Source organism: Salvelinus namaycush, chromosome 6, assembly GCF_016432855.1.
Source record: "Salvelinus namaycush isolate Seneca chromosome 6, SaNama_1.0, whole genome shotgun sequence".
NCBI classification, from domain to species: Eukaryota; Metazoa; Chordata; class Actinopteri; order Salmoniformes; family Salmonidae; genus Salvelinus; species Salvelinus namaycush.
The window spans coordinates 14,414,700-14,429,768 of record NC_052312.1 but is presented as its reverse complement, the minus strand read 5'-3'; the positions used below and the strand labels follow the sequence as shown (position 1 = coordinate 14,429,768).

Below are 15,069 nucleotides of genomic sequence, written 5' to 3'. Positions count from 1 at the left end.
GTGGGTAGTATATGGGGCTTTGGTGACAAAGTGGATGGCACTGTGATAGACTGCATCCAATTTGTTGAGTAGGGTGTTGGAAGCTATTTTGTAAATGACATCGCCGAAGTCAAGGATCGGTAGGATGGTCAGTTTTACGAGGATATGTTTGGCAGCATGAGTGAAGGATGCTTTGTTGCGAAATAGGAAGCCAATTCTAGATTTAACTTTGGATTGGAGATGTTTAATGTGAGTCTGGAAGGAGAGTTTACAGTCTAACCAGACACCTAGGTATCTGTAGTTGTCCACATATTCTAAGTCAGAACCGTCCAGAGTAGTGATGCTGAGCGGGCGGGCAGGTGTAGGCAGCGATCGGTTGAAGAGCATGCATTTAGTTTTACTTGTATTTAAGAGCAGTTGGAAGATACGGAAGGAGAGTTGTATGGCATTGAAGCTCGTCTGGAGGGTAGTTAACACAGTTTTCAAAGAAGGGCCAGAAGTATACAGAACGGTGTCGTCTGCGTAGAGGTGGATCAGAGACTCACCAGCAGCAAGAGCGGCAATGTGTACAGTTGAAGTCCGGATGTTTACATACACCTTAGCCAAATACATTTAATCTCAGTTATTCACAATTCCTGACATTTAATCCTAGTAAAAATTCCCTGTCTTAGGTCAGTTAGGATCACCACTTTATTTTAAGAATGTGAAATGTCAGAATAATAGTTGATTTATTTTAGCTTTCACATTCCCAGTAGGTCAGAAGTTTACAAACACTCAATTAGTATTTGGTAGCATTGCCATTAAATTGTTTAACTTGGGTCAAACGTTTCGGGTAGCCTTCCACAAGCTTCCCACAATAAGTTGGGTGAATTTTGACCCATTCCTCCTGACACAGCTGGTGTAACTGAGTCAGGTTTGTAGGCCTCCTTGCTTGCACACGCTTTTTCAATTCTGCCCAAAAATGTTCTATGGGATTGAAGTCAGGGCTTTGTGATGGTCACTTGCAAGCCTCCCACTTTTTCCTCCAAACATAACAATGGTCATTATGGCCAAACCGTTCTATTTTTGTTTCATCAGACCAGAGGACATTTCTCCAAAAAGTACGATCTTTGTCCCCATGTGCAAACCGTAGTCTGGCTACCGTAGGCTGGTTTTGGAACAGCGGCTTCATCCTCGCTGAGCAGCCTTTCAGGTTATTTCAATATACGACTCGTTTTACTGTGGATATTGATACTTTTGTACCTGTTTCCTCCAGCATCTTCACAAGGTCCTTTGCTGATATTCTTGGGTTGATTTGCACTTTTCGCACCAAAGTACGTTTATTTCTAGGAGACAGAACGCGTCTCCTTCCTGAGCGATATGACGGCTGCGTGTTCCCATGGTGTTTATACTTGCATACTATTGTTTGTACAGATGAACATGGTACCTTCAGGTGTTTGAAAATGTATAATCTGTCTGTAAACAATTGTTGGAACATTTACTTGTGTCATGCACAAAGTAGATGTCCTAACCGACTTGCCAAAACTATGGTTTGTTAACAAGAAATTTGTGGAGTGGTTGAAAAATGAGTTTTAAAAACTCCAACCTAAGTGTATGTAAACTTCCGACTTCAACTGTATATCTATGAGGTATGTAGAGTCAGAGAGATTCTTGCGGTGTGCAAGCACAAGGTCTCTCTTGAATTATATATATATATTTTTTTAAATTTCAACTAGACTAAACATAATTAAATAAAGGTTCAATAAAAAGGCACTTCATCTGTGATAAAAAATGTAAATGTGTATATGTGGTCGCAGAGATGTTCTGCAGACAGAGAATAGAGATGTACGGAGTGTAAAATTGTATGGTTTATTATGTTATATCTTTAAAAATATATATATATAATGACGGCTGACTATGGCCTGTCCTCGTTCTGTGGTGCTGGCTACTGTGCAACTTTCACTATGAGTAGATCTATTGCAAGAGGCCTAAATCATTTTCCATAACATGTGGTACTGCTAGACATCACATCATTAAGTCAACTTTGACCTACACATTTGTGTTGATTGGCCTTTGCTGCACTAAGGGTCTGTTTCACACCCACTAAGTAGTGTGAACAGTAAGGGGCCCTAAGGGACAAAGTAGAGAGCAGTGTGGGTGCAGGTCAGTCTTCCTGTGTTAAATGTCTATAAGAGGTTAGTTTCCATCAGTGGAAAGTTACTGCAAAACTTCCACCTTCACCACAAGGCTTTGTAAACAGACCATAATGTCTGAGACAGTTAAGAGCATCTGTCTGTAAAAAGCGCCATATCATCATAGTATGCAATGAGTTCAATTTATTCAAATTCAAACAGTTGGAAACACTTTATTTTTCTTCACACAAGTAACTATTTTACTGTTGCTAAAATGGGCACACAAATAAATACAAATAATAACAGTCTGACGCTGTGCCCTTGAGCAAGGCACTTAACCCTAATTGCTCCAGGGGTGCTGTACAATGGTGACCCTGGCTGTGAACCCACTCCCTGCGGGAGTCTCAGGGGGAGTTGGGATTAGCATAAAAATAACATTTCCATTACACACTTGTGTACCAAGACAAATATAAGCACCACCCCAAATTATTATTATTATTATTATTCAAATAAAAAAATAGCAATGCATTCAATTATTCCAACATTGAATAACAAAATAGCTATGACCACTGTTTTCATCACATTTGAACTGCTTATGCGTTCATAGATAGTTAATGAAGCTAGAACTAGTTATTAAAGAGTTATCTAGTATAAAATGATCTTTGGTTCATTCATCCAGTTCTACTGTCTGATTCCAGCGTACACCACTGTCTTCATGTGACCTCTCTGTCTTCTAGACCTGTTCTTCTTGTTGCTCAGATTCAGAGCTACGTAATGGAGACTGTCTCCATCTGGGTCCTGTGATAGTGAAGTTGGTTAAAGACAGGCTTCACGATAGACTTCAGACAATATAAAATGATTTCTGCTTACCCCTGCGTCTGACCGGGTAACTGCAGGACCTCTGGTCTGTGAGACGAGTCCTGAAAAGAATGACACAAAAGATTAGGATACTTCTACTTCTTCCACTACTGAAACAACAACAAATGGTGACATCAACGAATAGCAAGGGATAGTAACTTACCTCTGCACTGCACACATGTTGTGTTGTTCATCTTGTACATGATGCAAACCAGGACAATGATCAAGGTGAACGTGACACCCAATACTACACCCAGGCAGGACACCAAGAGAAGAGGATCTGCTCTATGGTCTGTTGAAATTCAAACAGTAGTAGAAGAAACCAGAATGGCAAGTAAATGTATGTTCTACACAGTAGACTATACAGTAGATATAAAATGAAATAGAAGCTGTATCATATACCCTCAATGTCCAGCTTGGTCCCGTTCCCAAAGAGTATCTCCCCACATGAGGCCACAGCACAGTAGTAAGTCCCAGCATCAGATAGGCTGAAGTTCCTCTTGGGGAGGTTGTAGACACAGCTCTGTGTAGGAGACCCAGCCTCAGGGCTCTTCTCATGCTGGTCACTCTTGCCTCCATGGGTGTAAATGATTCCTGGACGAGATTCTCCTGAGCCACGTCTGAACCAATAGACACTGTGTTCTCCTACACAGGTCTCAGTGTGTATTGTACAGTTCAGAGTCACAGAGTCTCCTGGATGGACTGACTCAGACACAGGCTGCTGGAGCACAGACATGCTGTTGGACTCTGAGTCTGAAGAGAGGGAGTAACTAAAGTAAGACTAAGTGGGTGAAAATCATGAAAAGCCATGTATTCATTACTAGCATTTGATGAAGCAGTTGTACTAACACACCAACATACAAGGCCACACATTTTGACATTGAAGAAGCAAATGTTTAGTTACTTTTGACAATTAAAACAGTTCCCTCTCCAAATGTTTGCTCATAGATGGCTGTAGTGGAACAATAGTATGTAGCTGAGTCCCCTGGCTCTGTCTTTGATATGGTCAAGTTACAGCTGTAGTCTCCTCTCCTCACACCCAAATGTTTTGTCCTGGTAAAGTCCTTGATAAAGTTGTTCGAATGATAACTGTCTTCGCCAACATAAAGAGATGACGTCATGTGGAGTGGTTTCTGTCCAAAACTCTGCTTGAACCAATTAAATCTGGTCACCGACACATTATGACAAAGGCAAGTGAGAGTCACAGTGCCTCCCAGCTCAGTAACCATCACAGGGGTTGGTTGGATTACGTTTGGTTCGGTGAAAGCACAAACTGTCAAAGCAAACAAACAAAACGGAACAAAGTCACAGGCATTTCTACCCATTACAGACAACATCCACTTCACTTATCATATTCAAACTACATACATACTACAAATGATTAAATAAGGAACTCAATTAAATGTCTTACACTTACCCAAGTTGATGTAAAATATAAATACTTCTCTATTCATCATTGTAACATTAGTCCCTTCTTCACTGTATAGTGTGTGGGTCTGACAGTGGGTGACTTTATATGCACCTTGTATATGATGGCACTTTACATGTACCCATCATACAGTAGGAGGGAACACTGAAACTAGAGATTTTATTGGCTGACTACAATCTCAGAAGTGTGTCCTCTGGCTTACCATAGTTTGAGCTTCACGGGAATGACTTTTCAAGAAGACATTATAAAGCGATTCAGAGTTACTAGATCAAGGCAATCAAATATTTGCCTGATATGGCTGTTTCTTTTTTGAGAAAAATTTTACATTTTCTGAAATGAGATGTTTGGACAAGAAACAGTGAAATATCTCTAGTGCTGCTAATACTACCGACCCCAACCCAACTCAGCCCAGCCCAGCCCAGCCCAAGGGTTAAAGTGATTCATAATGTAAATTTACCCACCACTGCATTTCTGGCTATTGGTTTTCATCATAAGCCTCCAACATTAAATACGAATATTATTTGTAACCGCAATAGCATTCAATAATATACGGTACCAGTCAAAAGTTTGGACACACCTACTCATTCAAGGTTTTTTTTACACTGTAACTCTGTTTTCTATATTGTAGAATAATAGTGAAGACATTAACACTTTGAAACACATATGGAATCATGTAGTAACCAAAAAAGTATTAAACAAATAAAATTATATTTTAGATTTTAGATTCTTCAAAGTAGCCAACATTTGCCTTGATGACAGCTTTGCACACTCTTGACATTCTCTCAACCAGCTTCAGCTGGAATGCTTTTCCAATAGTCTTGAGTTCCCACATATGCTGAGCACTGGTTGGCAGCTTTTCCTTCACTCTGCAGTCCAACTCAACCCAAACCATCTCAATTGGGTTGAGGATGGGTGATTGTGGAGGCCAGGTCATCTGATGCAGCCCTCCATCACTCTCCTTCTCGGTCAAATAGCCCTTGCACAGCCTGAAGGTGTGTTGGGTCATTGTTCTGATGAAAAACAATGATAGTCCCACTAAGCGCAAAACAGATGGGATGGTGTATCGCTACAGAATGCTGTCGTAGCCATGCTGGTTAAGTGTGCCTTGAATTCTAAATAAATGACTGGCAGTGTCACCAGCAAAGCACCCCCACACCATAACACCTCCTCCTCCGTGCTTCACGGCGGGAACCAAACATGCGGAGATCATCCATTCATCTACTCTGCGTCTCACAAAGACACGGCGGTTGGAACCAAAAATCTCAAATTTGGACTCATCATGACCAAAAGACAGATTTCCACCAGTCTAATGGCCATTGCTCGTGTTTCTTGGCCCATTAAGTCTCTTCTTCTTATTTGTGTCTTTGCAGTAGTTAGACCATGTAGGCCTGATTCACACAGTCTCCTCTGAACAGTTGATGTTGAGACGTGTCTGTTTGTCACGCCCTGAACATAGAGAGCCCTTAGTTCTCTATGGTGTTGTAGGTCAGGGCGTGACTTTGGGTGATCTAGTACAAATATTTCTATGTTGGTGCTAATGTGGTTCCCAATTAGAGGCAGCTGTTTATCGTTGCCTCTGATTGGGGATCATATTTACGTAGGCTTTTTCCCCACCTGTATTTGTGGGATATTGTTTTGTGTTTGTGCATGTGCACCACTTAGTCACATTTAGTTGTTCGTTTATTTGATTTATTGTTTTTTTCTTTAAGTTTCACTTTGCAATAAATATGTGGAACCCAACATCCGCTGCGCCTTGGTCCCGTTCTCATGACAACTGTGACAGAATATCCCACCAACCAAGGACCAAGCAGCGTGCTACGATGGGGAAAATAAGTTGAACCTGGGAAGAAATCATGGAAGGACAGGAGACCCTTCCTTGGCAGGAGTCGCAGTGGACGCAAGAAGGACGGCGACGACGCCAGGGACCACGACCACAGAAACCCCAATAATTTTTTTTGGGGGGGGGGGGCACATGGACCTGGCCGGCTGAGCAGAGGGAAGAGCCAGAGAACATATGGGAGGAGATAGAGAGGTTGTCGGTCGACCCAAGGAGAGTACCAGAGCCCACCTGGGAGTCAATGGAACAGTGTGAGGAGGGATACCGGAGAATGGAGTTGGCTAGGAGTATGCTTCAACGCAGGCGTTTGGAGGAGCGTGTCATCAGTCCGGTGAAACCTGGGCCGGCTCCACGCATCTGGCCTCCAGTGCGCCTCCCCAGTCCGGTACGTCCTGTGTCTCCTCCTCGCACTCTCCCTGAAGTGCGTGTCTCCAGCCCGGTACGTCCTGTGCCTGCTTCCTGCACTCGCCCTGAAGTGCCAGAGATGGTCAGGGAGGCATTGGTGAGGTTAGGAGAGAGAGAGATGAGAGAGATGTTGTGCAAGTGTGTTCTGCTCAACATCCGACCAGGGGATCCGGTTAGCAGCAGTCTGGTGCAACTTGGGCTGGCTCCACCCTTCACGTCTCCAGTGCGCCTCCCCAGTCCTGTGTCTCCTCCTCGCACTCGCCATGAAGAACGTGTCACCAGTCCGGTACCACTTGTGTCGGCTCCGCGCACTAGGCCTCCAGTGCGCCTTCCCAGTCCGGTATGTCCTGTGTCTCCTCCTCGCACTCGCCCTGAAGAGCGTGTCACCAGTCCGGTACCACCTGTGTCAGCTCCACGCACTAGGCCTCCAGTGCAAAGAGGAGGAAGAGTTGACAAAACTATTGAGATTACACTCAATCTTTATCTGCACTATTCCCTCTTCCTGAATGCTTTCGGGTTCTTAAATGTTAACTCGAGACCCAAATGAGAAATTGACTGTCCCACCGTGACAAATCAACTTCCAATGACTCAAAGTAAGACGAAATAGTGTGTGATTATAGATGTATTCTCAGACCCCATAGTTTAAGAAACCCTGCACATTTTGGGGTTTGGAAAATGCTTCAGCTTGTTGCTAGTATTCTTGACATGGTTGGCACATCTAACTGAGCGGCAGGGGTCTGGTGTTTACCGTTCAGATGAAGAGAGGTGTGTAAAGTGTCCCACACCCTCAAATCACCCAGGCATTTACTCTTACACACAACTATTTTGCACATTCTATCTGTTGGCAGGTGGACTGGAAATATGGCGAGACATACTGAGAGAGAGAGAGAGAGAGAGAGAGAGAGAGAGAGAGAGAGAGAGAGAGAGAGAGAGAGAGAGAGAGAGAGAGAGAGAGAGAGAGAGAGAGAGAGAGAGAGAGAGAGAGAGAGAGAGAGAGAGAGAGAGAGAGAGAGAGAGCATAAGGGACATTTCATCCCGCAATGTTAGTCTATGAGAGACCCAGTGATGTTCACCTCAGCAGGTTTCACTCTACACTGAGCTGCTCCTTTCTGTCACTCACACCACAGGAAGTGATGCGTACCTTCACTGGGCCCTCCTGTACCTCAGACCACAATCATATTCTCCTTATAAGGTGCTTCTCGGAATAGGGGGCTGTGATTAGTGCAAAGCCAAGACAGGAAATACTAAGGGAAGAATAACATCATGACAAAGGCAATTTTGCTTTAGCTCTTTATTTGTCTTTAGAAGTGATCAGTATAATGCAATTCTCTACTGCTGGGTACTTTGTCCCTCAGGGTCACCCTATAAAAAAATAACCAAATTACTAACACACACAACAGAGATCTAAGTTAAGAGAGGCCAAATGAGGCAACTCCTCTACAGCCATTAAACAGTTGTGTTTTTACTTCTAACTCCTCCTCTCTAACCACACCCTGTACCACTGAGCTGTGTGAACTAACTGAGTTGGAGAGGGCTACAGTGGCCCTGAGGTACTTACTGAGATATTTACTGATTTACATTTCAATACATTTAATTTATCTACACATACAATATAGAAGGATTTAAACTTGAATTCAAAGACATGGCAAATCAATGTATTCAAAGATATGGCCAACCAAACTTCCATCCTCCTCCACTTTATCATCTTGTAGCAGCATACACTACATGAGGGTCCAGCTCCTTCTCTCTTCTCCTCTCCATCTTCCTCTTCTTGGAGGTGAAATTCAGAGTGGCATAATTCAAACACCATGACATAACCAACATATGCTATTTTCAAGATTTCTGAACTGCTTATATTTCACTATTTAATCATACAGTATTTACCTGATCATTGTGTTGTTGTCTTTGAGAATCAGGTCCTGAATATGATATAATAGATAGACGAGACAACGGATTCATGGATCATTCCATTCTAGTGAACTCACTGACTCATGGGAAAAACATCCTCATTAAAGGTGTAGTTCACAGGTCCAATATAATCATGAAGTGGAATCCTACATGTGTTGTGTCTGTTTGTGTCTCGTCGGATCTTGAGGACCAGGATGAGGATGACTATCAGTAGAACAGCAGTCACAACACCCAGGATCACAACCAGGGGAAGGAGGTACGTCGTTCCATCGTCATCCTCTCCTACTAGACTGATAGTTCCATTACAATGTCCTATTAGATGACATTTTATTAAATCACTTGGTGACCCTTTAATCACAGACCTGAACATTTTGCGTTTTTGTTCCTTAATTATAATGTTTACATCTACTTGACAAACATTGAGAAACTCACTCTCTTTAGGTGACTCTGGTGTTTCCTCACCTCCGTTGTGCCCTGTAACATTGAGAAACTCATTATATTTAGGTGACTCTGGTGTTTCCTCACCTCCGTTGTGCCCTGTAACATTGAGAAACTCATTATACTTAGGTGACTCTGGTGTTTCCTCACCTCCATTGTGCCCTGTAACATTGAGATTAGTAAGAGTAGAGAAGTATTTTTTCTCAAAATTATAATGCAAAAAAATATGTCCATCAATGGTTTGCCTTTGTTTCATGTTAACTCCTGATTCGATTGATAACATTTTATCAAAAGCCAGATAAATAGTTGAAATCTTACGTAGAGTTTTTAGAACTGTTCTGTTGACAAAGAACATGTGGCTATGTGGATACAGTCCACAGAAATACAGGCCACAGTCAGCTATTTCCACTTTTGTGATTTTCAGAAAGATAGTGGTGTTGTTGCTGAACGTTTCAAAATGGCTCCTTTGAAAACCATTGTGGAGATCAGGTGTTGAATTAAAGCTGTACATAGACGAGATACACACAGGCTCTGATCCGTTGACTTGCTTGAACCAGGCTGTGTGTCCCACAACCGTTGTAACATTGGAGCACTGCAAGGTGATGGTATCCCCAGTACGGACCTCCATAGTCTGACACTGAGAAACCAAAACAGAGACCAAACCTGAAACACAAAAAACAAAGTCCAACATTAATGACGGTAATCGGTGATATCACATTTACATGTTAGAAATCAGGAAGCGCTGCACTGAACATTCTGGTTATACTTGATGGATGCAGTCAATCTTACTCTGTCTCCATGATAAACTACAGGACTGTTTTGCTATCACAGACTGGAACATGTTGGAACACCACATCAGTCACTGGCTTTATCAATTGCATTGAGGACGTCGTCCCCACAGTGACTGTACATACATACCCCAACCAGAAGCCATGAATTACAGGCAACATTCACACTGAGCTAAAGGGTAGAGCTGTCGCTTTCAAGGTGCGGGACTCTAACCCGGAAGCTTACAATAAATCCTGCTATGCCCTGCGATGAACCATCAAACAGGCTTAGCGTCAATACAGGGCTAAGATTGAATCATACTACACCGGCTCCGACAATCGTCTTATGTGGCAGGGCTTGCAAACTATTGCAGACTACAAAGGGAAGCACAGCCGCGAGCTGCCCAGTGACACGAGCCTATCAGACGAGCTAAATCACTTCTATGCTCGCTTCGAAGGCAAGCAACACTGAGGCATGCATGAGAGCATCAGCTGTTCCGGACGACTGTGTGATCACGCTCTCCGTAGCCGACGTGAGTAAGACCTTTAAAACAGGTCAACATACACAAGGCTGCGGGGCCAGACGGATTACCAGGACGTGTGCTCCGGGCATGTACTGACCAACTGGCAGGTGTCTTCACTGACATTTTCAACATGTCCCTGATTGAGTCTGTAATACCAACATGTTTCAAGCAGACCACCATAGTCCCTGTGCCCAAGAACACAAAGGCAACCTGCCTAAATTACTACAAACCCGTAGCACTCACGTCTATAGCCATGAAGTGCTTTGAAAGGTTGGTAATGGCTCACATCAACATCATTATCCCAGAAACCCTAGACCCACTCCAATTTGCATACCACCCAAACAGATCCACTGATGATGCAATCTCTATTGCATTCCACACTGCCCTTTTCCACCTGGACAAAAGGAACACTTATGTGAGAATGCTATTCATTGACTACAGCTCAGCGTTCAACACCATAGTACCCTCAAAGCTCATCACTAAGCTAAGGATCCTGGCTCTGAACACCTCCCTCTGCAACTGGATCCTGGACTTCCTGACGGGCCGCCCCCAGGTGGTGAGGGTAGGTAGCAACACATCTGCCACACATTGAGCTACCATACCGAGAGGGTTTGGACGTCTGTTTTGAAGCCAGGGCATGAGTCTGAGTCATATTTCTGTGTTAGTGTTACACAAATAATTGTAAATTTTCAGTTATAAAACAGACAATTGTTATTTTTTATTAGAAGTACTGGTGATGGGTGTACTGTTGCTTCATGTGTTGTACATGTGTGCTTACTGTGACTGTCACCCTGATATTGGCTACTACAGTAGGTAGCTACTTCCCACGCCTTTGCCGGACATTAGTGCTTGACAAAAGTGAGCAAAGGGCACTGTGTCCTGGTGTTGTTGCCGTTCATACCCTCCCCATTGAGTAGTATAGTGTATGTACTGTGTGAATTGATGTCACATCTAGATGGTTTTTAATATTACTTATTGCGTATGCTGCTATCCTACTTGAAATAGAATAATGGGATGGTAAAACGTGGTCACGTTAGCTATCGCAGGCGACACGACCATGATATAGCTGTTCACTGGTCGCTGGCTTATCGTCATTCAGCAAAATCAACCATGAAAAACAGTCTGGATTGGCAACAAATCTGCACAATCAGCTGATTCGTTTCCATACACCCAATCGTTTCGACACACCCACTCGCCCATACTGCAGTATGGCTGCAGCTACCCATACTTGTTTTTAGCTCATGATCATATCATGCAGACCTGTCTGGGTGTCAGTGCTACTAACCCACTGGTTCCCAAACCTTTTTGCCCGTAACTCCATTTTGATATACATTTGTCTTTGCCACCCAACCATGTAAAAAAAGTTATGTAGTCAACGGCCAATGATTACTTTTATAATTGGAGCTATGACAGACTATTACAAGTCAGTACTTTTGACAGTTTTTTCAATGTGAAGGAAGTAAGGTTTGAAGTGACTGAAATGCATCCGAAAGGCATTGGGAAGTTGAGATGATCATCAGGCAATAATGTTGTAGGATATTTTGTGTAGAAAAGAACATCATCATTGACGATATTCTTTGTTCCACAGTCTGATTTAGTGCCTGATCTTGTCCAGTCTGTTCTGGCTTCTGGGAATTGTAGAGGGAAACACAAGACACATACGTGTTCCTGAGAGTATTATCCTTCAGTGATGGGGTCATAATATTTTGTAGTTTAAACCATTCCTAAGATAGAGTCACATTTGTAGGAAGAAAACTGAAACCGCTCTATTTACTACAACCGCATCTAGCGGCTACTAGAGGTTACTGACGTAACCCCGGTACTATGAACCAGCGGATATGTTATTATTTTATTTCAGAGTTTCTCTGGCGACCCTTAGTTTAAAATCAGGTGACCCCACATCAGGCGACCCCTAGTTTGGGAAACGCTTCACTAACCAATATGATTAGGTCAACACTGGCTCCAGCCTTGTATTTCCTGTCACCTCACACTGTGGTTGATGCATTTGTCACCTTTCTAATGTCAGTTATAAAACAAACAGCAGGAAATGGCCATTAGCTGACACCTATGAAGGACTCTTTTCACGCTTGAATCAAACTCTGCTGACGCAATAAACTGCGGTTGAAGTGACCGATCACACATAGGCATGTTATTCCTGGTGGACTTTGGAGAAAACGTACAGTAATTAATACTGTTCTATTTAATTTCACTTGAAAATATTGTTCATTAATGTACATATAAGTGTAGATATAGTGTAAAAATCTGAAACATGTTAATCATGTTAATCATCATCTGATTATTCAGGACTTTATTAACTTCAGAGTTCACTGTTAGAAGCAGGACTGATGATACAGTAGGCTGTCCTCTTCCTTCTCTCTGCTGGTCTCAGAGCAGCCAATCAGGCCTAGGGACCATCATTATAGTCGTGTAAGACAGCCAACCCCCTGCTTCTCACTCTAATCTGACAGACAGAATGACTAGTATACACCAGTGGTGGTTGGTGCCGTTTAAGATAAGGGAGGATGATCATTTTTTGAATGAACATGGCCTTATTTCTATAACAGCATATTGGATGACTGTCATTCATATTCCATTCACCCAGCTCAACGTAAAATCAATATGTTTTGTCTACTATATGATTTTAAAATATTCCCTGTACTCATCATGAGGTTGCTACAATCTAGCCTATGAATGAAAGTTTACAACGTAGGTTCACTGGTTGAGAGAATTTGGAGTAATCAAGATGCCAGACAGTGACACATTCAATACCGCCTTGCACACTGTTTCCTGCATCTAGTTGATCAAGGGTGTAATCATTAGTCCAACAGTTGCAAACAAGAGTTTTTATTGGACAAATTCAGGTATGTTTATCCCCATTTTGTTCCGTTTGCTTCCGTTTTAGAAAGTTTTTCAACAGAATCGGTGCAATGAATACACCCCTGATCACACGCAAACACAGTTCACTTTCATAGCATCCACATACAAACAGCTCGTTGTATATATAATTCCTTCTTGTATCTATCTATCATTGGCTAAAGAGAACCACATAACATTTCGACATTCTGATGGAAAATAAACTGAAATTCAAATTGGAAACATAGTTTGCTACTAAACTTTCAGTTTCTTCACTGACCTTCATGGCATATGCACCATCTCCAAAATATTATTCATTATACCAGAATATTCCACAATGATACGAACCAACATCAGTATGGGCAAATTAAAACTCAAGTCATCCTTTGCAGCTCAAGACAAAATGTATTTGCCGAATCTCCCTGGAATTACACTTTTTCATAGTAAGTTGGTACATGGGTACAAGTCCATGTCCCGGTGGTCGCAATATTGGAGATAGCTTCATGAGATCAGACATGCACCCTGAGCCCACTCAGACACTCTTGACACACATTCCAAATGGGAACTACAAATGTGTCTCATGCGCACAGTGAAATATCACTATAAAAACATCCTTCTTCAGACACCCACATACAGGTTGAAAAAACCCTGTTCGGGGTATCACCTCATCTCCTGTTCATGTGGGAAAGCCTATGTAGGACAAATGAAAATACAATTAAAACAACGCATAGCTGAACACCGCAGCTCAATCAGGTGTAAGAACATTGACTATCCAGTAGCAGCTGACATTGTTGAAGCTAACCATCCCATCTCCTCCCTCAAATACACAGGCAATGAGCATGTGGCTCAACCAAGGAGAGGAGGTAACATTGAGATCCTACTTCGACAAAGGGAGGCTTACTGGATATCCTATGTAAAAACATTGACCCCTAGTGATCTGAATATTGACTTTGATCTCAGGCCCTACTTATGAACAATTATCTTTTTCATGAAAAAGTCTTATAAATTGATATATTCTTTCTAGAGCTAATCAGCGCACACCCAATATGTTCCCCCTGTTAATGATGCTTATTATGCATTATGGTTGAACCAAAGAAACTATTAAATATGTGAAATTGAATTAACCTATAATGTATGTTGATGCTAATATTATGTACACTATCATTCAAAGGTTTGGGGTCACTTAGAAATGTCCTTGTTTTTGAAAGAAAAGCACATTTTTTGTTCAATAAATAACATCAAATTTATCTGAAATACAGAGTAGACATTATTAATGTTGTAAGTGACTATTGTAGCTGGAAACTGCAGATTTTTTATGGAATATCTACATACAGAGGCCCATTATCAGGAACCATCACTCTTGTGTTCCAATGGCACGTTGTGTGAGCTAATCCAAGTTTATAATTGAAAATGTTAATTGATCCCGTTTGCAATTATGTTAGCACAGCTGAAAATGGTTGTCCTGATTTAAAGAGGCAATAAAACTGGCCTTTAGACTAGTTGAGTATCTGGAGCATCAGCATTTGTGGGTTCGATTACAGGCTCAAAATGTCCAGAAACAAAGACATTTCTTCTGAAACTCAGTCTATTCTTGTTCTGAGAAATGGAGCTATTCCATGCGAGAAATTGCCAAGAAACTGAAGATCTTGTACAACGCTGTGTACTTCTACCGTCACACAACAGCGCAAACTGGCTCTAACCAGAAGAGAAAGAGGAGTGGGAGACCCTGGTGCACAACTGAGCAAGAGGACAAGTACATTAGAGTGTAGTTTGAGAAACAGATGCTTCACAAGTCCTCAACTGGCAGCTTCATTAAATAGTACCCGCAAAACGGTGTTAAATCAACAGTTTCTTTGATACTTTGAAAACTCCATACAAATGTTTGTTACTAAAAGCAGTTTTATTATGCTACAAATAGTAACATTTCTTCTTGTAGTCTTTGTGACAGTGGTGATATCGC

The 15,069-nt window shown here is 42.1% G+C and overlaps 1 pseudogene; it reads right to left on the bottom strand.

The window, feature by feature from the left end:
* Positions 1–2,771: 2,771 nt before the first annotated feature.
* On the bottom strand, positions 2,772–9,765 carry LOC120049507 (annotated as a pseudogene).
* Positions 9,766–15,069: the final 5,304 nt, after the last annotated feature.